This window comes from Moschus berezovskii, chromosome 5 (genome assembly GCF_049115385.1).
Source record: "Moschus berezovskii isolate FMDL1 chromosome 5, NW_MosBer_1.0, whole genome shotgun sequence".
Lineage (NCBI taxonomy): Eukaryota > Metazoa > Chordata > Mammalia > Artiodactyla > Moschidae > Moschus > Moschus berezovskii.
Genome location: NC_142464.1, coordinates 121,768,590 through 121,793,881, shown reverse-complemented (window position 1 = coordinate 121,793,881; position 25,292 = coordinate 121,768,590).

Genomic DNA, 25,292 nt, shown 5'->3' with positions numbered 1-25,292 from the left:
ATTGTTCTGCAGTCTATGGGATCTCAAAGAGTCGGACACAACTGAGCAACTGAACTGAATTGAACTAAGAGCCAGTTAGCAATGTTGTGATAGTTTCAGGCGGACACCAGAGGAACTCAGCCATACATATACATGTGTCCATTCTCCTCCAAGCTTCCTCCCACCCAGGCTGCCACATGGCATTGAGCAGAGTTCCCTGTACTGCACAGTCGGTCCTTGCTGGTTGCCCGTTTTAAGCAGCAGTGTGTACATGTCCATCCCAAACGCCCTCCCGTTTATAGAATCCATGACACTTTACAGTATCTACACATGTGTTGTTGCATCTGTCCCACCTGCTGACTGAGAATTACACTTGTCACCTAAATGGTGCTCGGTATTTGTATAAGAATGGGCAGGAACGAATGGTGTCCAGGGTTACTGCACTGAAGGTAGCAACGCTGGGAGCTGGCTTGCATTTCTTTGACTGCAGAGCCTTAAAACAATCCCTCCCCACCATCTGAAGATGGTGCTGGAAGTGCTGGATGGTGCTGCCCCGAATCTCCAGGGCAGGTGTTTGGCAAAAATACAGGTTCCCAGGAGCTTCCCACATCCAATAAATTGGATCACTTGGTGGACTGAGTTAGGGAAAGAAAAGTGTTAGAATGTCTGCTTGTTTGCTTGTTTTTTCAATACTTCTTGGACTTGTCCCTCTAGGAATCTGTCCTTGGAAATAACACACAGATGCACACGGACGTGGTCCATAGACACTCTTGCAATTTTATTTAAGATAAAAAGAAAAAATTCGAAGCAACCTACATTTTCATCAAAAAAAGGGGAATGGTGGCCAAATGAATTATGTGATATATGTATATATATATCCTCTGGAATACCAGAGAGCCCTCACAAGAGAATGAGTAAAATGAACCTCCTTAAAAGGATCTCTGAGACACATTTTAACTGAAAAAGGCAGGTCAGGGAGGAAACGTGTGTTATAATCTTATTTCTCTTAAACAAAAAAACAAACAAAATCTGACACATAGGTAGCTCTTATTCACTTTTGTAAGTGCATAAATACATTAGTAAAAGTATGGAAAAATATATACCATCTTGTTAACAGTGATTTCCTCTGTAACTTGAGGATAAAATGACTTAAAGTCAAAATCAGAATGAAAAGCTTCCTAGGCATGAGGGAATATTTTGGGGTGACAGAAATGTCACACTTGGATTGTATGTACAAATTTACTAAAAATTATAGAATTGTGCTCTAAACAGGAGTGCATTTTATGATATGTAAATTATACCACAATAAAAGTTGTTTTAAATGCAAGCTTCCCAGGTGATTTTGATGTGCATTTAATTTGGGGAAGACCCAGCTGTAAAATGCCTTTCCTTTTTCCTGAATCCTATCTTCCTTTTTTATATGAATATGTTTACCCTTCCTTGGGAAAGGTGATAATAAAATCAAGAACACAATAAAAATCAAAACGTCATAAATACTTCCATAGAATTTCTGCCACTTTGTATATTTGAGGAATAGTTAAATGAAAGCCTACCAGAATCAGAATCCCTGAGAAAATTCCTACTCTTCTCAAATTCAAGGTCAAAAGAGGGTCTGACCTTGAACTTGATCACTGAAGTCTATGGCTAATCACCGCCCTTGAGAAAACCATGCCCCCAGGGCTGCATTTTGAAACATGGGACTTAATAATACCCACCTCACAAGGCTGTGTAAGGTAAAATGAAAGGACTTTGCATTTGATAGGAATCTACTGTACTCTGTATACCTGGTCTGCCCTGGTTCTCAGTCAAGAAAACTAACGTGTGGCCAATTCATGTTGATATGTGCAAAAAACCATCCCAATATTGTAAAGTAATTATCCTCCAAGTAAAATAAATACATTCATTTTTTAAAAAAGAAAGCCAATACTGGAATCTTCAACTCCAGACCTGAGTGTATTGACCAGGGTGAGACTTTGGTTCATTAATAGTTGATTTAGAATTGGCAAAAGCCTAGGTGGGGGGCTTCCCAGGTGGCCCTGGTGGTAAAGAATCCCCCTGCCAATGCAGGAGACTCAAGAGACTCGGGTTCAATCCCTGGGTTGGTAAGATCCCCTGGAGGAGGGCATGGCAACCCATTCCAGTATTCTTGCCTGGAGAATCCCCAGGGACAGAGGAGCCTGGCAGGCTCTACTGAGCACACACAGCAACATCAAGAGCCTGGGTGAGTAAGATTTAACTGCCAAGACCCATGTCGACTCAGTGAACTAGTACAATCTTCTTTCTAGTAGCATCTTCTTTCTAGGCACCCAACTACAGAGAGAATCGATTCATCGCCCTCACAGTGGAGCACAAGACTGGGGAAGGGTGGACTAGACTTTCGGCCATGACTGTCAGCAGTTGGCTCGGGAGAGCATTTCCCATTGTTGAGCAGTGTTCCAGCCTCCACGTGGCCTGGCTGAGCACCTCGTCCCTATTCTTCTTCATTTCCTGTGCACTTCATAGGAAGCTCCTCTTTCTGGAAGCCTAACGAGACTCTGCACTTTGCAGGCAAGGTGGCCTCAGTCACCCAGCCCAAGAAATGGCCCTTGAAGTGTGTGTGTGCTTGGTGATGTCCAGCTCTTTGCGACCCTATGGACTGCAGCCCGCCAGGCTCCTCTGTCCATGGGATTGCCAAGGCAAGAATATTGGAGTGGGTTGTCATTTCCTTCTCCCGGGGATCTTCCCACCCACGGACTGAATCTGCATCTCTTGCCTCTGCTGCATTGGCAGGCGGGTTCTTTACCAACCGTGCCACCTGGGAAGCCCACACGCCCAAGAAGGGTGTTCACTAACTCTGGCACTCTATCACTCATGCTGCCCTCTCTACGTGCACCAGGCTGTTTCGAATACACCACACACGTCAACTCCTTGACTCCTCCCTGCCCATCTGAAGTGGGTACAATTTCCTCATCATTCCTATTTCAGAAATAAGGAAACAGACATAGTTAGGTGGGTCATGCAGTTAAGAGATGGGCTTGGGTTAGGCGCCTCCCTTCATCACCATTTGCTCTCCGTCAACAACAGTTCCCTTTTCCCTTCTAGCTTTTCTTTATAACACGATCCTTAGAGTCTTGTGAGGTCAGACTAGGTCACTGCTTCATCTTTCTATTTACCTTCAAGCCCAATGATTCAAGGACCTTCAGCATCACAGATTCTGCCTTTTTCCTGCTCTGTCTTTCCCCTTGATATTTGCATAACAGAGCAACCCACATTTTTGGTGCGTTAACTCAAGGGAGCTAAATGTGCTCCACAGTAGAAAGAGGCATAAAATAGAAGGAAAAGTATAGACAGAGGAAAACTTCAGTATCTGACCTATTTTCTTTTTGGTGTTGGAGACAGGTGTTCCTTTCAAAGTACAAAGTGTAACTTGAGGGACCATGGAAACTTTAATCACTCTGGTACAATTTTTCTTCCAGTAGAAACTGTTTGCTTTACCTTGAACATGAACTTCTTATTTTTTTTTAATGTAAATGCCCTTGAAGAAGAAATGCACGTGACAGTGAGAGAGTTTATTTCTGGCACAAGGACCGTGGTATCTGGTCTCCGTTCTGCCATTTGCTGGCTGAGTGGCTTTGGGTTTGTCACGTGGATTCTCTGAGCTTCCGGTTCTTCATCTGCAAGATGCTTTCCTTGTGGGACTGACAGGGTGAGGCTCACGAGCATGATATTCCACCCACAGGATTGGACACCACTAGATGGTGTCTTTTATTGCGAGCAGGAGTCATCCTCCATTCCTGGGCTTTATTCTTGCACTTAACTGTACCTCACCATCAGAAGGCATGAGAACTCTACTTGGGAGAGTGGGGGGAATGTCACATTCTTTGGGGGATTGTTTACCAGGATTAAATAACAGTGAGGTAAAATAACTTTGGTAATCTAAGTTGCTCGTAAATGTAATGGATTATGAGTTCGATACTAAGCCTTCATTCCAAAGATAGATTTGAGCAGAAAACATGCCCAAGTCAGAGAGGACATCATGTCTTCTCTGATTGTTACTTTATTGTGGGGTTGGATGTGACAATGGTAAGAAATGCTGGGACTTCCCTGGTGGCCCAGTGGTTGAGACTCCACACTTGCACTGCAAGGAGCAGGAATCGACCCCTGGTTGGGGAACTAAAATCCTGCATGCCTTGTGGCCAAAAAAAGAGAAAAAAAAATTTCTTTAACTGAATACAAATGAAAATGCAACATGTCAACTTAACTTTTTCTAATTAAAATTAAAAAGAAATGCTAAAGAGTGAAAGAAGAAGTGAGGGTCATCACAGGCAGACGAGGGAAGCTAGAGAAACGGGAGGAGAATGGACAGTAGACAAAGGTGGTTGGGAGCAGACGAGTGTAGCTGAACGTAGGCAAGGAGAGACAATGGTTGCTGTTGCGTTGCTCAGTCATGTCCGACTCTGCGACCCCACGGACTGTAGCCCACCAGGCTCCTCTGTCTATGGGACTCTCTAGCCAAGAATACTGAAATGGGTTGCCATGCCCTCCTCCAGGGGATCTGCCAAACCCAGAGATCGAACCTCCATCTTCTGCATAGGCAGGCGGGTTCTTTACCCTCAAGACACCTGGGAAGTCTAGACAAGGGTAGTGAAGGGTAACTAAGGATAAATGAACATCCTGGGGCTTCCCAGGCGGCTCAGTGGATAAAGAATCTACCTGTAATGCAGGAGGCACAGGAGACACCATTTCGATCCCTGAATTGGGAAAATCCCCTGGAGGAGGGGCGTGACAACCCACCCCATAATTCTTGCCACGAGGATCCCACGGACAGAGGAACCTGGTGGGCTACAGCCCATGGGGTCACAGAGAGTCGATCTTGACTGATGCGACTGAGCCACCCATGCATGAGCATCAAGTGAGGGAGCATTTGGAATTAAGACAGGAGTATTAGCTGGACTGGGGAGGAAAGAGAGAATTGCATCATTGAGGTCATGACTTCAGTGGGGTGATGGGAGGTCAAGAGACCAGAGGACTAGCATGTGGCTGGTGCTATAGAATGAACGATTATGTCCCCCTAGATTCATGTGCTGAAACCTAACCCCCAATGGGATATTATTTGGAGGTGGGGCCTTTGGGAAGTGATTCAGTCATGAGGGTGGAGTCCTCACGATTCTGATGAGTATCCATCTCTCGTCCCTCATCTCTTCCACCAGGTGAAGGACACAGCAAGAGAACAGGCACCTAGGATCCAGGAAGTGGGCTCTCACCAGGTCTGAGGCATCTTGATTTCGAATTTCCCAGCCTCCAGAACGGGGAGAAGTAAATGTCATTGGAGCCACCCCATCTGTGATATTCTGTCATGGCAGCCCAGACAGATCAACACCTCAAGGACCTGCACCTGAGAACAAGGAGACTGCAAAAGCCAAAATCTATTTCTAAGCAATATTGTATCACGTTGCTATGCTTCAAGCACCAAAAAGGCAGCTGTTTTTTTCTTTTTTCCTTTAATTTAAATATTTCATACTGTTATTGATTGACCTACCTCTTGTCTGGGCTCTAACAGGGAGGCAGATATGATTTGTCTGTAAACGGCTATCTCAGCTTCTGGAATGATGAACTGACAGCTCCCTGCAGACGAGCTGACAGACAGGGCATGGTTATGGCTGCTTCTCCTTTTAGTTTTTAAGTTTTATTGTTTAAAACATTTTTATTAGAGTATACTTGCTTTACAGTGTTGTGTTAGTTTCTGTATGGTGAAAAGTGAATCAGCTCTACGTATACGTACATCCCCTCTTCTGGGGACTCTTCTCCCCTATAGGTTATCACAGAGTATTGAGGAGAGTTCCCTGTGCTTATACAGTATATTCTCACTAACCATCTATTTTATACATTCGCGATGTCACTTCAGTCGTGTCTGACTCTCTGAGACCCTACGGGCTCTAGCCTTCCAGGCTTCTCTGTCCATGGGATTCTCCAGGAAAGAATACTGGAGTGGGTTGCCATGCCCTCCTCAGAGGGTTCTTCCTGACTTCCAGGGATCAAACCTACGGCTCTTGCATCTCCTGCACTGGCAGGCAGGTTCTTTACCACTTGCGCCACCTGGGAAGCTATTATTTTATACACAGTGGTGTGTTAATACATACGTCAGTCTCAGGCTCCAAATTCATCCCACCTCTGCTTTCCCACCCTGGAGTCCTTGGGTTTGTTCTCGACGTCTGCATCTTTATTTCTGTTTTGCAAATGTGTTCCTCTGCACCATTTTTCTAGATTCCAGATATATGCTTTAATATGATATTTGCTTTTCTCTTACTCACATCCCTCCATATAATGCTCCTTAGGTCCATCCACATCTCTGCAAATGGCACAGTTTAGTTTCTTTTTATGGCCGAGTAATGGCAACCCCCTCCAGCATTCCTGCCTGGAGAATCCCCATGGACAGAGGAGACTGGCAGGCTCCAGCCCACGGGGTCGCAAGAGTCAGGCACGAATTTGTAACTAAAGAGAGAGAGACAGAATATTTCATTATGTACATGCGCCGCCACATCTTTACCCATTCCCCTGTTGATGGACGTGTAGGCTGCTTCCAAGTCCTGGCTATTATAAACAGTTCTGCAATGAACATCGAGGTGCACATGTCTTTGGGGATTATGGTTTTCTCTGGGTATATGCCCAGGAGTGGTATTGTTGAATCATATCTTAGTTCTATTTTTCAATTTTTAAGGAGCCTCCATACAGTTCTGCATAGTGACTGCATCAATTTACATTCCTACCAACAATGTAAGAGGGCTCCCTGAAGGGGGATCTACAACAGAAGATACCTCCCTGATCCTGACAGACCTGGGCTGTGCAAAACCATATCTGAGAGAACAAGGCTTGGAGAGAAGGCTTCCTCCCTCTGAAAGTGTCTCAACACTTCTGTCATGCACCTAGAATAGCCAATTTCCCACAAAAATTTACAACAAACCATCTTAGAATGGTTAATTTCCTGGATTCTTGCTAAATTCTTGTTGTTGTTCAGTTGCTCAGTCATGTCCGACTCTTTGCAGCCCCACAGACTGCAGCACACCAGGCTCCCCTCTCCTTCACTGTCCCCTGGAGTTGGCTCAAATTCATGTCTATTGAATCAGTGATGCTATCCAAGTACCTCGTCCTCTGTCATCCCCGTCTCCTGCCCTCAATCTTTCAGCATCAGTCATTCCAATGAATATTCAGAGTTGATGTTCTTTAGGATTGACTGGTTTGATCTCCTTGCTGCCCAAGATACTCTCAAGAGTCTTTTCCAGCACCACCGTTCAAAAGCACCAAGATTCATGCTTAAATTAAGTCTCAAAATCGCCTTTAAGGAAAGCATAGATCTGATGACAGCACTGCCTGCTCTGAAACCTTCCTGGGCATCCCTCTGCCCATAAATAAAGTTCAAATTGCCTAAAATAGGCAATAGGTCTGACCCCAGACCACCTCTTTGGGTTTCCCTGCCACTCTTCACATCTCAGACTCCTAACCTGATTCCTGACCCTGTCACCATTTCCCAGTCTGTGCGATTTCCCACCCCCATGAACTTGCTTCCCTCCTGAAGGACCATCCTCCCAGCCCTGGGGGATTTTACAGCTGTCCTTTGATACATCCTTCACAGGACAGTGCACCCCATCCCAGGGACTGTCGGTCTGTAGTGATCTGACACCTTCATCTGCCTGAGCTCACACAATTTTGCTGATGAGTCTTTATAAAGGCAGATGAGTATTTGAGTTTTACACTAATTTACAACTTAAATATTCGTACTTCGAATAGAAAGCATTTTGAGATGACCACTGTAGACTTTTTCCTGTCAAAACAGAAACCCATCTCCCTTCTTCAAGAGCACATTGCCCTTGTTGAGTTCCTGTGGTGGTTCTAATCTTAACGAGTGCGGAGAGCATCGTTATCTGATGGCCCTGCTCCTGTTTTTCACAGATGTTCCTGACCACTTCCCTTGAAGCAGCCTGCTGGCTGACTCACTGGGAAGCATGTTCAAGAGGGAAGGACTCCTCCTTTTCCCACATGCCTGAGCTTTCCTGGATTTATTGAACTTTCCGAGGAGGACAGATAAATCTGTGTCCTTCAGTCTGAAGAGGTGCACAAGGAATTCAGCAGCTTGGTAAGGGAGGCTAGAAAAAGGGTTTCCGAGTCAGAAACAATGAGGTGCACGGGCAAAGAATCAAGAGGAATCCACAGGGCTGATGCTTTGCGTGTTGGATTCCTGCAGCATTTATAGACCCAGTGGTTCCATTTAGGAGACGGGAGGGAGAAGCGGCTTCCTGGAATGCAGAAATAACAAACAACCCTGTATTTCTTATTCCAGGATAGAAGGGCAGGCAGGCTCTGCAAACGACCCGATTTCTGCTGGCTAAGCAACAGAAAGAAAGGCAACGGCTGCCTCTCCCGGCTGGGACGCGCTAGGACTCAGCTTCACGACCTCAACTTCCAGAACTGGATACGTCTCTGCATTTCCAGGGACTATCCCCCCCCAACTTTGTTCTAGACTTCCCCTCAGCTTGTGTTTCTTTGGTAATGCTTTGTGATCCCCGCCCGGGGGTTATTCTGTTGGACCGATACACAGCAGTTTTGCGATTGAACTGGAATCTTTGTTCAGAGATATATCATGTTTCCATGCCAACGAACTCCAAGAAAGCAACCAGTGTTTCTCCCTTACTCCCTCTCTGCCTCCTGCAACCCCTCCCTCCCTTCCTTCCTTCTCTCTTTTTCTCCTTTCCTTTCTTCTTGCTTTCACCTTCTTTCTTTTTATGTTTTTCTTTCCTTCTAAATGCTTCATGCAGTATTCCACTCTGCATGTGCGGGCGTGCTCTCAGTTCAGTTCAGTTCAGTCACTCAGTTGTGTCTGACTCTTTGTGACCCCATGGACTGTAGCCCACCAGCCTCCTCTGTCCCTGGGATTTTCCCAGGCAAGAATACTGGAATGGGTTACCGTTTCCTTCTCCAGGGGCTGTTCCCAATCCAGGGATGAAGCTAGCCTCTCCTGCACTGGCAGTCGGGTTCTTTATCACTGAGCCACCCGGAAAATCCCACTCAGTTTTGTAGGTGAAGGTAAAATGCAATCGCCAGAGGAATGAGTACAAAAGAAAAGAGAGAACGGATGTAAAGGGTCAAGAAGACAGTCTGTGTTCTTAAAGCAATTAGAATCCAGGCAGGTGGATTTACACCAGACATGTGAACTAACTTACGTGCCTGGGCATGTGAACGCATGTTTGCATATTTGAAAATCTGAAACTTTAAGGGTCATACTGTTCATACAGTAAGGGGACTCACTGTAGAAAAAGTGCTTCTCTACAATTGATTAGTTCCAGTGAAACGTGCCGGGACTGAATCTGGTTGACAGGGCTGACAGAGCTTGTGCCGTTAACTTAGGTATGTATATACCTTGGAAGAATAGCTATGACAAATCCTTGACAGTGTATTAACAAGCAGATATCACTTTGCCAACAAAGGTCCCTATAGTCCCTATAGTAGTGGACAGATGTGAGAGTTGGACCATAAAGAAGGCTGAGCCCTGAAGAACTGATGGTTTCAAACTGTGGTGCTGGAGAAGACTCTTGAGAGTCGTTTGGACAGCAAGGAGATCCAACCAGTCAATCCTAAAAGAAATCAGCCCTGAATACTCATTGGAAGGGCCAGTGCTGAAGCTGAAACTCCAGTACTTTGGCCACCTGATGCAAAGAGCTGACTCACTGGGAAAGACCTCATTGCTGGGAAGATTGAAGGCAAGAGGAGAAGGGGGCAACAGAGGATGAGAAGGTTGGAAGGCATCACCGACTCAATGGACATGAGTTTGAGTGAACTTTGGGATATGATGAAGAAAAGGGAACCCTGGGGTACTGCAGTCCGTGGGGTCACAAAAGGTCAGACATCACTTAGCAACTGAGCAACGGCAACAATGTACCAGTCACTCTGACCGTTGAGATAAGACGCTCTTATTGTTCACACCTGAGACTTGTACCTGGCTGGAGGACAAGGAGTGGGGTTAGACTCATTTTCATTCAAGGATTAAAGTGGGAGAAGGGTGGTTTTGGGGAGTGCTGATAGGAAAGGAAATGCAGATGAATATCAAGCAGGAAAAATTGGAGTGGTACTCACCATGGTAACTTTTCTTCCCTCCCCACAATCACCAGTGTTGGAACAGTTGAATCTTGATTTACTCAGGCCATCAAAGAGAGAGGGGGGTTAAAAGAACCATCAATCCACCGGGTAGGATTTGGCTCCTCTTTTATAGTTGATGGCAACTAATGAACTTCAAAGTGGCATTTCTTTGCATGTGGCCAGTTATAAGTGGCCGGAAGTTAAGTCCAAATGCTGTAATGACTAACTCAGAAAGTCCATTTTGAAACTCTGGTTCATTCCTTCCCAAAGATATTTATGAGCACTTAGAACGGCTGCTTCCGGGCACTGGGAGAAAACATAACCATCTTGCAATGTTATGACTTTAATACCAATAAATGGGAAGGAAGCATAAATGATAATAATCTGGGGAAAGCATCCTCTTCTCATTTCCTGCCTGCTTGCCAAGCTGTGTGCTGTTTTGACAGGAAGCAGGGGAAACATATTCAAATCTGTCCCTCGTCTCCATCAGTGCCATCCCTGCTGTGGTTTCATCCTCACCATCCTCACCATCTCTTTCTTGGACCACTCCTTTGTCTCCCGGCCCAGAGTCTCGCCTCTCCTCTCCCCTGGTCTCAGGTCATCCTCCGCTCTGCTGCTCTCGAGATCTGCAAAGCTCAGCACCATCCACAATGCCCTGCAAGTTCTCTCCGGCCTGTCTAATAGCTCCCATGGCTAACTCTCCAGAACAATATTCCTCACATCTCCATCATGTGCCTCCCAGCTTTATGATTTTCTTGCTGCATTTTTGTGTCATCTTCACAATGTTTTTCTTAATATTTTCTTTAAGTTCACTTACTAATTTTTATTTCAACTTACCCTTGTCCTGAACAATAATCTTCATTAAATTTCCATTTCGATGTTTTTGTGTGTGTGTGTGTTTTGTTTTTATTAAACATGAAGAAAAGTCAGAAGAAGTAAAAGAGTGATTTTTTAAAATTTTTCTAAGATGACCTGGTACGTCAACAAAGGTGTGTGTGTTCCCCTTTCGGAACACTAGCCCTTGGGATTAAATCCAAACATAACATGGCTTCCGATTCTTCTTAATCAGCCCCCAGCTACCCTTCTGGCCCTATGTCTCTCTTGTTGGTTCTGCAGATTCTTTGAATTCTTCACATATACACATGTGCCTTTGTACCTGCTGTTCATCTGCCTGGAATGACATCTTCCCACTTCTTTCTTTACTGGACAAACCATCCTTACCCTAAGATACTCACCCTCTTGGTAAAACTCTGCAAGCTATTATTCCTTTGAACAGTTGGTCAGACTGTGAGGCAAACATTATACTGTGTCTGTGGATCATATAGTGTGTGCATGCTCAATCATGTCTGACTCTTTTGCGACCCCATAGACTATAGCCCTCCAGGTTCCTCTGTCCATGGGATTCTCCAGGCAAGAATACTGGAGTGGGTTGCTATTTCCTTCTCCAGGGAATCTTCCCAACCCAGGGATCAAACCCACATCTCCTGATGCATCTGTGGATAACTTGGCCCATTTCCTGCCCTGCTCCAGTCATGACCTCCCGCCAGGTACAGGCCGTTCTGAGTCCTATCTATATCGGAATGCCTGGCCCAATCCCCTCAGACAAGATTCTCTGGACTTGCTGCAGTCACACCTATTCCATTCCTCCTTTGCCAATAGCAATGGAAATCATTTTGCTCTCAAGAACTACAGTAGAAAGTATTTGCCAAAGGTCCATAGTACATTTTGTGGGCACTGTGTCTGCCCACAGAACCACCAACTACGTGAATTCTAGAAAGCAATGCTTCTTGCTTTTATTCTGGTCAGTTTTAGTAGAGTGTTAACAACAGAAAATATTCATCCGCTCACGCTCCTCTATCCGAGAGAAATGCAAAGCTACTACCTACAGTTTCCTATGTTCTCCTTGTAACTAATCCCATTCTCTCTCACCCAATGAGCGAACTCCAAGTGTCAGTGAGAGAGATGTTTCCCACAAATAAAGTGGAATCCACTCTAATGCATTATTTTAAAAGAGATTCACCAGGAAATTTTAAAAATTAGGTTTCATTAAAAAAAAATAAAAAATCACATGAGAAACATCTCACAATAGAGTAGGCTTTCCCCTACTAAAATATAAACTCCAAGAAAATAGGGATGCTATCTGCTTTGGATTTCTCCTTTTATTTTCTTTTTTAAATTTCACAAGTGCATACTCAGTACCTGGGCACAGGGCCTTCAACATAGTAGATTCATGGCACATGTTCTAAAGAAATTGTTGCACCTATGTGCTCTGACTCTGTGAGTGGCATAGCCCACTGTGCACCGGGGTGTGCCAGGGTGTGGGTAGGTGGAGGGCGGTGGGCAACAAGGGACGAAAGGCATTTGCACAAAGTGCACAAACCGTGACCTAGAGTCTGAACAAGTCACTGACACTCCTGCATGACTGCATCTCCAATGTGTCTCCACGTTAACCTCAGCTCTCTGACCCTATGAATTTTCACCATCAATAAACAGTAACAGAATAACCTCTTTTGTGAGGCGGTGCGAGATGATAATACTATGTATGATATTAAATCCCCTTAATGTATACGATTCTTTGAATATGGGTTCACATGGTGATTACTTTTGCATGGGATAAATTATGGCTACATTTTATGGTCTTCTTTTTGACTTGTTTACATCTCTGTGGAAATAGATGGAAAAACAGTGGAAACAGTGTCAGACTTTTTTTGGGGGGGCTCCAAAATCACTGCAGATGCTGATTGCAGCCATGAAATTAAAAGACGCTTACTCCTTGGAAGGAAAGTTATGACCAACCTTGATAGTATATTAAAAAGCAGAGACATTACTTTTCCAACAAAGGTCCATCTAGTCAAGGCTATGGTTTTTCCCGTGGTCATGTATGGATGTGAGAGTTGGACTGTGAAGAAAGCTGATTGCCAAAGAATTGATGCTTTTGAACTGTGGTGTTGGAGAAGACTCTTGAGAGTCCCTTGTACCGCAAGGAGATCCAACCAGTCCATTTTAAGGGAGATCGATCCTGGGTGTTCATTGGAAGGACTGATGCTAAAGCTGAAACTCCAATACTTTGGCCACCTCATGCAGCGAGTTGACTCACTGGAAAAGACTCTGATGCTGGGAAAGGTTGGGGGCGGGAGGAGAAGGGGACGACCGAGAATGAGATGGCTGGATGGCATCACCGACTCTGTGGACATGAGTTTGAGTGAACCCCGGGAGTTGGTGATGGACAGGGAGGCCTGGCGTGCTGTGATTCATGGGGTCATGGAGAGTTGGACATGACTGAGCGACTGAACTGAACTGAACTGAATAAACATGAGTTGCTTTGAGGATCTTTTTTCTCTTTATGGTAGAAAGTTTCCCCTTCCTTCTCTTACAAAAAAGAAGGCTATTCAGTCTGGAAAGTTTGGGGTTCCTGGTTCTGAATACATCTTCTTTGCCTCCCTCCTCCAAAAATTTTTCAGCCCCTCCTTCATCCCAAGAATCCTGGAGCTTCATTTTTCTCAACCTCAGCCCCCAACTTCTCTTTACTCCTCTCTATTTCCCATGTCCGGAGAAGGCAATGGCAAGCCACTCCAGTACTCTTGTCTAGAAAATCCCATGGATGGAGGAGCCTGGTAAGCTGTAGTCCGTGGGGTCGCTAAGAGTCAAACATGACTGAACGACTTCACTTTCACTTTTCACTTTCATGCATTGGAGAAGGAAATGGCAACCCACTCCAGTGTTCTTGCCTGGAGAATCCCAGGGACGGGGGAGCCTGGTGGGCTGCCATCTGTGGGGTCGCACAGAGTTGGACACGACTGAAGTGACTTAGCAGCAGCAGCAGCAGCAGCTTCCCACACCACATAGCTAATACCAACAATAGATGGGGGAGGGGGTGGTAGATAGTGGGAGGGAGTTTGAAATACCATCCTGAGCAGAAAATGAGAGTTAAGAGTTTGTGATCCCTTTGCCATGAGATGATGTGCTTTAAAAAAAAGAAAGTTACAATTTTATTAAGATGTAACTCCCTTACTATACAAGTCACTCATTTAAAGTGTACAAGTCAATAGTTTTTAGTATATTTACAAAGTTGCACCCTCACCACCACCACCGATTTTAGGATATTTTCATCACACCAGAAAGAATTCCATAACCATTAGCAGTCATTCCCCATTTCACCCCAACTCCCCAGTTCTAGGTCACCAAGAAACTAGTTTCTGTCTCCAAATACATTTGCCTGTTCTAAACATTTCATATCAGTGGAATCATAGAATATATGGCCTTTTGTGACTGACTTCTCTCACCTCACATGTTTTTAAGGCTTTCTCACTGTAACATATACTGGTATTTTATTTCTTTTCTTGCTTAGTAATGCTCCTTGCATGGATATATTACACTGTATTTATCCAATCATCTTTTCATGCATAGCTATGGAAACCACACTTGGCTCTTGTCAATAACACTATGAACATCTGTATGCAAGCTTTTGTGTGGCCATAGGTTAGCATTTATATTGGATATATACCTAGGAGAAGAATCACTGGGCCAGGTGGTAACTCTCTGTGTGACCTTTTGGGAAACTGCCTGAGGGACATCTCAGCTGAGAGAGTGGTAATGGCCTGCTTAAAGATTCTTGCTCACTGAAATCTGAGGTGGGATGGGGTCCCTAGAAGTGAATGTAGAACTGGCCCTGTGAGGCCCCCAGAGCTGCAAATTGCACCAGAGGACTTGTCACCACTAAAGTATACATCTTGAGAAAGCCCTTGAAAAAAAATCAACAACCATTTATGATAAAAAAAAAAAAATCCAGAAAGCAGACACAGAAGGAACATATCTCAACATAATAAAAATCATATATGACAAACCCACAGCAAACACTATCTTCAATGGTGAAAAATTGAAAACATTTCCCCTAAAGTCAGGAACAAGACAAGGAAGCCCACTCTCACCACTACTATTCAACATAGTTTTGGAAGTTTTAGCCACAGCAATCAGAGAAGAAACAGAAATAAAAGTAATGCAGATTGGAAAATAGGAAATAAAACTCTCGTTGTTTGCAGATAACATGATCCTCTACATAGAAAATCCTAAAGATTCCACCAGAAAATTACTAGAGCTAATCAATGAATATAAGGTTTCAGGACATAAAATTAACACACAGAAATCCCTTGCATTCCTATACACTAACAATGAGAAAACAGAAAGAGAAATTAAGGAAAAAATTCCATTCACCATTGCAATGAAAACAGTAAAGTATTTAGGAATAAATCTACCTAAAGAAACAAAAGACCTATATATAGAAAACTATAAAACACTGATGAAAAAAATCAAAAATGACAAAATAGATAGAGAAATATACCATGTTCATGAATCATAAGAATCAATATAGTGAAAATGAATATACTACTTAGAGCAATCTATAGATTCAATGCACTCCCTATCAATCTACCGACAGTATTTTTCAAAGAACTAGAACAAATAATTTCACAATTTGTATGGAAATACAAAAACCCTCAAATAGCCAAAGCAATCTTTATAAAGAAGGCTAGAACTAGAGGAATCAACCTGCCTGACTTCAGCCTATGCTACAAAGCTACAGTCATCAAGACAGTATGGTACAGGCACAAAGACAGAAATATAAATCAATGGAACAAAACAGAAAGCCCAGAGATAAATCCGCCACGTATAGACACCTTACCTTTGACAAAGGAGGCAAGATTATACAATAGAGAAAAGACAATCTCTTTAACAAGTGGTGCTGGGAAAACTGGTCAACCACCTGTAAAAGAATGAAATCAGAACACTTTCTAACACCATACACAAAAATAAACTCAAAGTGGATTCAAAATCTAAAGGTAAGACCAGAAACTATACAACTCCTAGAGGAAAACATAGGCAAAATTCTCTCCGACATAAATCACAGAAGGATCCTCCATGACCTACCTCCCAGAATATTGGAAATAAAGCAAAAATAAACAAGTGGGACCTAATTAAACTTAAAAGCTTTTGCAGAAGGAAGGAAACTATAAGCAAGGTGAAAAGATAACCTTCAGAATGGGAGAAAATAATAGCAAATGAAGCAAATGACAAAGAATTAATCTTAAAAATATACAAGCAACTCCTGTAGCTCAATTTCAGAAAAATAAGTGACCCAATCAAAAAATGGGCAAAAGAACTAAACAGACACTTCTCCAAAGAAGACATATAGATGGCTAACAAACACACGAAAAGATGTTCAACATCACTCATTATCAGAGAAATGCAAATCAAAACCACAATGAGGTACCATCTCACGCCAGTCAGAATGGCTGCGGAGGGGGGTTCAGGAAGGGGAATGTATGTACAGCCTGGGCAGATTCATGTCAATGTATGGCAAAACCAACCAATATAATATTGTAAAATAATTAGTCTCCAATAAAAAAGAAAAAAAAAGTCAACAATAAATGCTGGAGAGGCTGTGGAGAAAAAGGAAACCTCTTACACTGTTGATACAGCCACTATGGAGAACAGTGTGGAGATTCCTTAAAAAACTGGAAATAGAACTGCCATACGACCCAGCAATCCCACTGCTGGGCATACACACCGAGGAAACCAGAATTGAAAGAGATATGTGTACCCCAATGTTCATTGCAGTGCTTTCTACAATAGCCAGGACATGGAAGCAACCTAGGTGTCCATCAGCAGATGAATGGATAAGAAAGCTGTGGTGCACATACACAGTGGAATATAACTCAGCCATTAAAAAGAATATATTTGAATCAGTTTTAATGAGGTGGATGAAACTGGAGCCTATTATACAAAGTGAAGTAAGTCAGAAAGAGAAACACCAATACAGTATACTAACATATATATGGAATTTAGAAAGATGGTAATGATGACCCCATATGCGAGACAGCAAAAAAGACACAGATGTATAGAACAGTCTTTTGGACTCTGTGGGAGAAGGAGATGGTGGAATGATTTGAGAGAATAGCTTTGAAACATGTATATTATCATATGTGAAACAAATCACCAGTCCAGGTTTGATGCATGAGACAGGGTGCTCAGGGCTGGTGCGCTGGGATGACCCAGAGGGATGGGACGGGGAGGGAGGTTGGAGTGGGGTTCAGGATGGGGAGCACATGTACACCCATGGCTGATTCATGTCAATGTATGGCAAAAGCCACCACAATATTGTAAAGTAATTAGCCTCCAATTAAATAAATTTAAAAAATAAATAAATAAAGTCTGCATCTTGCCTTCAGTAAAAGTCAGGTCCTTAATGGCTTCTGAGTCAAAAATTGGAGACTCCCCAGAGAAAAGTGAAAGTGAAAATGAAGTCGCTCAGTCATGTCCAACTCTTTGCGACCCCATGGACTGTAGCCTACCAGGCTCCTCAGTCCATGGAATTTTCCAGGCAAGAGTACTGAAGTGGGCTGCCATTTCCTTCTCCAGGGGATCTTCCCAAACCAGGGATCGAACCCGGGTCTCCCGCATTGCAGGCAGACGCTTTAGCGTCTGAGCGACCAGGGAAGCCCCAGAGAAAACACATCCTAAAGTCAAAACCCACGACACATCATGAAAGTGAAAGTGATAGTCACTCCGTCGTGTCTGACTCTTTGCGACCCCGTGGGCTGTAGTCCGCCAGGCTCCTCTGTCCATGGAATTCTCCAGGCAAGAATACTGGAGTGGGGTGCCATTCCCTTCTGCAGGGAATCTTCCTGACCCAGGGATGAAACTCTGGTCTCCTGATCTGCAGGTAGATTACTTACTGACTGAGCCACCAGGGGAGACCTGTGACGTAGCACAGAGTATTCCACTCCGTGAGAAAGCAAACCACGCGAGGGTCCTTCCCCAGCTGGTCCAGACCTGCGTTCAGGCTGGCGTCACGGGCTGTCCAGACCATGGGTTCCACGTCCAACTCTAGACCAATATTCCTCTCACCTCCATCTTGTGCCTCCCAGCTTTATGATCTTTGGCTGCATTTTTGTATCATCTTCACAATGCTTTTCTTAGTATTTTTTTAAAATTCACTTGCTTTTTAAAATTTAAACTGACCCTTGTCCTAAGCAATTCAGTTCAGTTCAGTTCAGTTGCTCAGTCGTGTCCGACTCTTTGCAACCCCATGAATCACAGCACGCCAGGCCTCCCTGGCGTGCCTGTCCTAAGCAATAATCTTCATTAAATTTCCATTTCCATGTGCCAGGTTCTTTTGTTTGTTTTTTTGTTTGTTCATTTGTTTTGTTTATTTTCCTTAAATATGAAGGAAAATTAGAATAAGTAAATACTGATTTTTCAGAAGTTTTTAAAATGACCTGGTGTTCCAGCAAGGGTACATGTGCTCTCCTATGGGAACAATGACCCACAAGATTAAATCCAAAAAAACTGTCTGGAAATAATCCCTGCAATGTCTCACTGACTCTCTAAATTATAATATACCCTGAGCTTGAATACCTAAACCAAACTTCCACCAGCTGAGTTTTTATAAAAATATTAAATGGTCATCAAAATCAGAAGTCTACTTGTAAAGAGAAGGTCAAACTTGCAAGGAAATGTAAACAAAGCAAATTAAAAGATCAAAACTTAATCATAATAATGTCAGGATCATTCCATCCTCATCACTGATTTATGCTTCCTATAAACACAGATTGGTAAATTGAAAGTTTTCATTTGGCATTTATTGTACATTTTGGAGGGTTTGTAAATCTGGCTCTTTCCTGACATTATGGATGCCTGGTCAGACTTTTAAATCACTTTTCTGTTGGGGTAAATCAATTTTGTTTAAGAGATGAAGCTCAGGGGCTAAATGAAGTGAAGAAGTAAAGGACTGCAAATATGTTGAGCTTTGGATGGAAGAATGTTGTGAACAGGCCTAGTGAAAGTTACTTGCGTGGATGAGTGAAGGTTTTTTCAGACTTCTCTTTTAGTTATTCCAGATTTTTTTTTTCTCTTGTGGACCATTTTTAAAGTCTTTATCTAATTTGTTACAATATTGCTTCTGTTTTATGTTTTTTTGGCCATGAATCCTGTGGGATCTTACCTCCCCAACCAGAGACTGAACCTGCAACCCCCTGCGTTGGAAGGCGAAATCTTAGCCACTGGCCACCAAGGAAGTCACCAGATCTTAGATTACGGGTCACAAACTGACCTCCAGGGGCCAAACTGCAGTTCATAAGCATGTTTTGCAGTTTGTGAAGTATGTTTGAAAATTTTGGATTACTGTGATCAATGGAAGAATTCAATCAGAAAGGAAAGTAAAAATTCTGTTTCCTAAAAAAAGAATCAGAAGTTCCTTCCACTTGGCCTGTGAGTCTTCATGACCACAGGCAACTGGTGTGGTGGGGCCCTAGCCTCCTTCACCTGGGCATGAGCACCACTGCTGGCTGTAGTCCCTACTTGGCCTGCTCTACTCAATCACATCACCTGTGTAGGTGAGCCTTTGATCTTATAAACCCATTTTAGATACTGTGGAGCATTCCAGAATTGAGGGTGTGTGGGGAAAATCATACCAGAAAGTTACTCGTTGCTTGTCTGAAACTCAGATTTAACCTGGTGTCACATCAGATCATTGTACTATGGTAGACAATGGCAAGCCACTCCAGTACTCTTGCCTAGAAAATCCAATGGACGGAGGATCCTGGTAGGCTGTAGTCCATGGGGTCGCTACGAGTCAGACATGACTGAGCGACTTCACTTTCACTTTTCACTTTCACACATTGGAGAAGGAAATGGCGACCCACTCCAGTGTTCTTGCCTGGAGAATCCCAGGGACGGGGGAGCCTGGTGGGCTGCTGTCTATGGGCTCGCACAGAGTCGGACATGATTGAAGTGACTTAGCAGCAGCAGCAGCAGACAGAATGCTGAGATGGTCTCCATGTTTTCCAAACCCCTGATGAAGATGCTCTCCACTTAAGTGTGTGCAGGGAAATGGCAACCCACTCCGGTATTCTTGCCTGGAAAATCCCATGGACACAGGGACCTAGCACGCTACAGTCCACAGGGTTGCAAAGAGCTGAAAACGACTAAGCAACAAGGCTAAATATGATGGGTTTCATCCTATGAGTTTGAGTGAACTCCGGGAGTTGGTGATGGACAGGGAGGCCTGGCATGTTGTGATTCATGGGGTCGCGGAGAGTCGGACACAACTGAGCGACTGAACTGAACTGATCCTATGAGCAGTTTACATGACACAAGTGAAGAGATTTTACAAAAGGATTTAAAATCCCAAATAGGTTGACTTTGAGTTAACCAAAAAGGAGATTGCTATGGGTGGGTGAGACTTAAGGACAAAGCTTTTAAAACACTTGAAAAGAAAGTTGGGGTGGGCCCGTGGGCCCGTGGATGGGCCCAGGTGACTGTGGCCTGATAGGAAGCCCCCACTGGGAAGAAACCTCATGGAGATGAACTCGGCCACAGTCAGTGAGCTGGGAAGACGGCCTGAGCCTCAGGTAAAAGCAACAGGAAAACACATGTCATACGTTAGTGCACACACATGGAATCTAGAAAGATGATGAACCTACCTGCAGGCCAGCACTGGAGACGCGGACATAGAGGACAGGCCTGTGAGCGCGGTGGGAGGAGGGGGCGGGAAGACCTGAGAAGGGAGCGCTGAGACAAATACATCACTGTGCGGAGAACAGGCAGCCAGCGGGAATTTGCTGCGTGATGCAGGAAGCTCAACCCAGTGCTCTGTGACAGCCTAGAGGGGTGGGATGGGATGGGAGGTGGGGGGGCTTGGGGGGAGCACATATGCATATCTATGGCTGATTCATGCTGATGTGTGGCAGACACCAACACAATATTTTAAAGCAATTGTCCTCCAATTAAAAATAAATATTTTTTAAAAAAGATAAATCTTTTAAAAATGCAGCCTTACTAATCCCTTGATTTTAGCTTTGTGAGAGCTTATGCTGAGAACCCAATTGACCCCGCCCAGATTGCTGGCCTATTGCAACAGTGAGATTTCAGATTCGTGGTGTTTTAAACCACTGTGTTTTTCATAATGCATTATGCAGCAATAAAAAAATAAATACAAAATGTCAAGTGAATAGGAACAAGAAAAAAAAAACATTTTGACAAAGTAATAAAATTAAAAACAGAGCTGTTTAAATGTTCTTGTTTTTATTTCTCTGTTCCTGTCCCTAAGTGGGACATTCCCAGGGGGAAGAGGAAGATTGTACTTTGTTCCCGTAATTGTCAAAAAGCCCCAGCTCAGAATCCAGCACCCCTAACCCCCGAATTCTTAACAACACTATTTCCCAGTTGGTTGACGCCAAGACAAGAAGACATACTTCTAATGGTTAGAGAGGATCATATACTGATATGATTTCATGTCTGTGCTATATTTATGGTTTTGCAATAAAACAACCTTCAGGAAGAAAAAAAATGAATGCACAATCTAAGTCTCAATTTCTTTGTCTTTATTTTAAAACATTTCAAACTCTTTTGTTAATTAGAGTGATACTCATAATCCACTAATGAGTGAAATAACAAGCTCTTTTCCTTCTTAACTAAGTGGTGTTCAAGGTTACCTTTATCCTCAGAGTTCTGTGGTGCTGGCTGCCAGTGAGACCCATGCCTTTGTCTATGTGAAGGAAAATGAACGCACACATACATGTGTGTGTCATCAGCTCCTACATGACTCCTCTACCCTCCTCTCCCCCGCATGGACTCTTCCTAATCTCTTGGACTTTCAACTTCTTATGTAGCTGCCAAAACTTATTTCTCCATCTTTTCAAATTTTAATTTCTCATAGGAAAATCTAATGGTACTAACAGGGCTTCCCAGATGGCTCAGTGGTAAAGAATGCACCTACCAATGCAGGAGATTCAGGTTTGATTTGAGTCAGGGAGAGCCCCTGGAGGAGGAAACGGCAACCCACTCCAGCGTTCTTGCCTGGAGAATCCCATGCACAGAGGAGTCTGGTGGGCTACAGTCCACGGGGTCCCAAAGAGTCGGATACGACTGAACCACCACTCTTACCACAACAATGGGACTGACCCGAGTTTGCTTGCTGCCGAGATGACTTGGCCATGGCACTTCATTTAGAGATGAGCATTTGGTCAGACAATATTTTGGGGGATTTTACATATGGCTCCTCAAAGAAAGAGAAGATTTATTCCTTCCGGGCTCATAAGGAGAGAGGATGCAGTAAGTTGAAGCTGTGTACAGCCACCTTTCTGGGCCCGATGAAGGAAACCACACACAGTGGAGCAGAACAAGAGAAAAAACAGAAACACAGAGGCCAGCAGAGAAGGGGGGTAAATGAAAAATGCCACCAACTGAGCCCCTGGCTTCAGCTGGGCCTAGAAGTCTCATTAACTCACGGTGACTTGGGCTGCTTTTGGACTTTGCAGTTATGGATACCAATACATTATCTTTTGTGCTTAAATTATTCTGAAATGAATCCTGTTTTTAACAATCAAGAGTCCTTGGATACGTTTACCTATAAAAGAAAAAAAAAAGAGAGAGAGAGAAAATTCTTTCCCCTACACACATACCCTGGTGGGCTGCCGTTTATGGGGTCACACAGAGTCGGACACGACTGAAGTGACTTAGCAGCAGCAGCACACACATACCAACATCCTTCCAGCAAACTTTAATACAAAATCACTAATAAATTCAACAAACTGTTACTTAGTTCTATTTTGTTTCAATCATTGTGCTCAACACTCTAGATGATACAAATTTTAGCAAACAATGGTGTTAGGTCAGGTTTCCTGGAGCTTGAGAGGAGAATTTCTCTGTAAGTGATTTTACAGATGGTGTGCACTCTGGAGACCCCGTAAGGGAGCAAGGAAAGAAGGATAAGGAGGAAGAAGCCAAGCAAGGTCAAGTCTGGCTTCAATCTTTTCCTGGGGGGATGTTCAGGAGGGTAATTTGCACCACAGAATTTGTCCTTCTCTAAGGCCATGGACTTTTGCAGCTCCTGCATCAAAAGTCATTGGCTACTGGCTGCTGTGAGGAAGATCTAACTCCAAAGCAGTTAAAGTTGCTCAAAGGCAACCCTTTAGAGAAGATGGCAGTGGGGGCTGCAGTGCTGTCAGCAGCTGGGGCTTGGGCAGGACCACCCACAGGGCATCCCACTGGATCTCATGAGGCAGTAACAGCATCTGCTACAAGAATGGTCCCGGCCTCCTAAAGTACTTACAGTTTGGAAAATACTAGTAACTTTCATGGAGAAGGCAATCTCTTGCCTAGGAAATCCCATGGATGGAGGAGCCTGGTGGGCTGCAGTCCGTGGGGTCGCTAAGGGTCGGACACGACTGAGCGACTTCACTTTCACTTTTCACTTTCACACTTTGGAGAAGGAAATGGCAACCCACTCCAGTGTTCTTGCCTGGAGAATCCCAGGGACGGGGGAGCCTGGTGGGCTTCCGTCTATGGGGTCACAAAGAGTCGGACACGACTGAAGTGACTTAGCAGCAGCAGCAGCAGTAACTTTCAGATAAATAATGCAGACAGATTTTTTTTTTTTTTTACAAAAAGAGGGCTTCATAGCAACAATTTGTGGGAATGCAGAAGACGGGAGGAAATGGAAAAGGAGGGCCTAAAATTTTGAGTAGAACTGTGTATAAGACACTGGGGTTTACATGTCAATGTATGGCAAAACCAACCAATATAATATTGTAAAATAATTTGCCTCCAATAAAAAATTAATTAATTTAAAAAAATCACAAATAAAAACCACAATAATAAACACTACTAATCAAAAAAAAAAGACACTGGGGTATACGTATCAATCAAATGCCATGTTTCTTTCAGTCCTGTGCTCTTCCTGTGGAGAAGGAAATGGGAACCCACTCCAGTATTCTTGCCTGGAGAATCCCATGGACTGAGGAGCCTGAAGGGCTACAGTCCATAGGGTCACAAAGAGTCAGACACGACTAAAGCAATTTAGCATGCACACACTTGAAATGCCACCTGGGAAGGAGTTACATTTTCTTTCTTTATTCAAAAATAGAATAATTTATCTTCTGACACGTGTTGCCAGTGTGCACAAAGTTGGATTGATTACAACCCTCAGCTCTGCCGCACTATCATGCTGGGTCCATGCATGGATCGCGGTTGTTTGTTTATTTTCACGCTCATCTGTTGTTGCTGCAGCTCCCTTTTCCTCACTGTGGTTTGCACCTCCCAAGTACAGTGTGATATGAGGTTCCCCAGGTAACGCATATAGTGCACTAATTTTCCTGCTGGATGGAAGTGCATTTTGTGACTCTGCTGAAGTTTATCCATTTTATTGGCAATGAAGTGTGGGACATTTTCAGTTTTTTTTTTTTTTTTGCTATTTTGAATAGTATTACTAAAAACATTCATGCACACATCTCCTAGTACACATGTAAGAGAGTTTCTCTTGGGTATATGCCAAGAAGGGAAATTGCTGATTGGTAGGGTAAGCGAATGTTTATCTGTAAAAGAAAATGCCACATTACTTTCTAAAATTGCTATACCAGTTTTTATTCTTAACAGCTATATACAAGAATTCCCTTTGATCCACATCTCCAAAACATGGCATTGTTCAAGAACACTTTTAAATTGTTTCTACTGTAAATTTTTCAAAAAGAATAGACTGTCAATTAATTTGGTATAAAATGATATTTTTACCTTGGTTTGCATTTTTCCAGTTACTATGAAGATTGAACATCTCTTTGTATTATTTTTAGCCACTTATATTTCTGCTCCTGTATTATCCTTATTCACACTCTTTAAATCTATTTTTCATTCAGCCTTTTTTGTCTTTTTTATTATAAATTTATGATGCCTTAAAATATTCTTTATTCTAGTCATTTGTCAATTAATCCTATTGCAAATATATTCTTCAGTTGATAATCTGTCATTTTCAACTCTTGAAGGTGTCTTGATAGATGATTTAAAGCATCTTAAATTTCTTCTCAAATTTTCTATAGTAAATATTCTTTTGTTTTAAATTTTTAAAAAGAAATTAAAAGTCTTGGATGAAGGATTTAGTAAACACTTTATTAAAAAAAAATCCAAGTGCATATATGTATGCTTTATTGAAGAAACATGTACAAAAAATTTAATATCTATTTTATAAACTAAGATTATAGGTATTAAATATCTTCATGTTTTTGTTAATATCATGCAATGGAAGTTACTTTTTGAAATCAATTAAGAGATCACTGACTTTCAGAAAAGTTTAAAAATCTAACACAGATGCAAAAATGTGCTTTTTAAAAATAAAGCATTTTTTTAAAAGTTCTTTTAAAAATAAGGTGACGCCTACA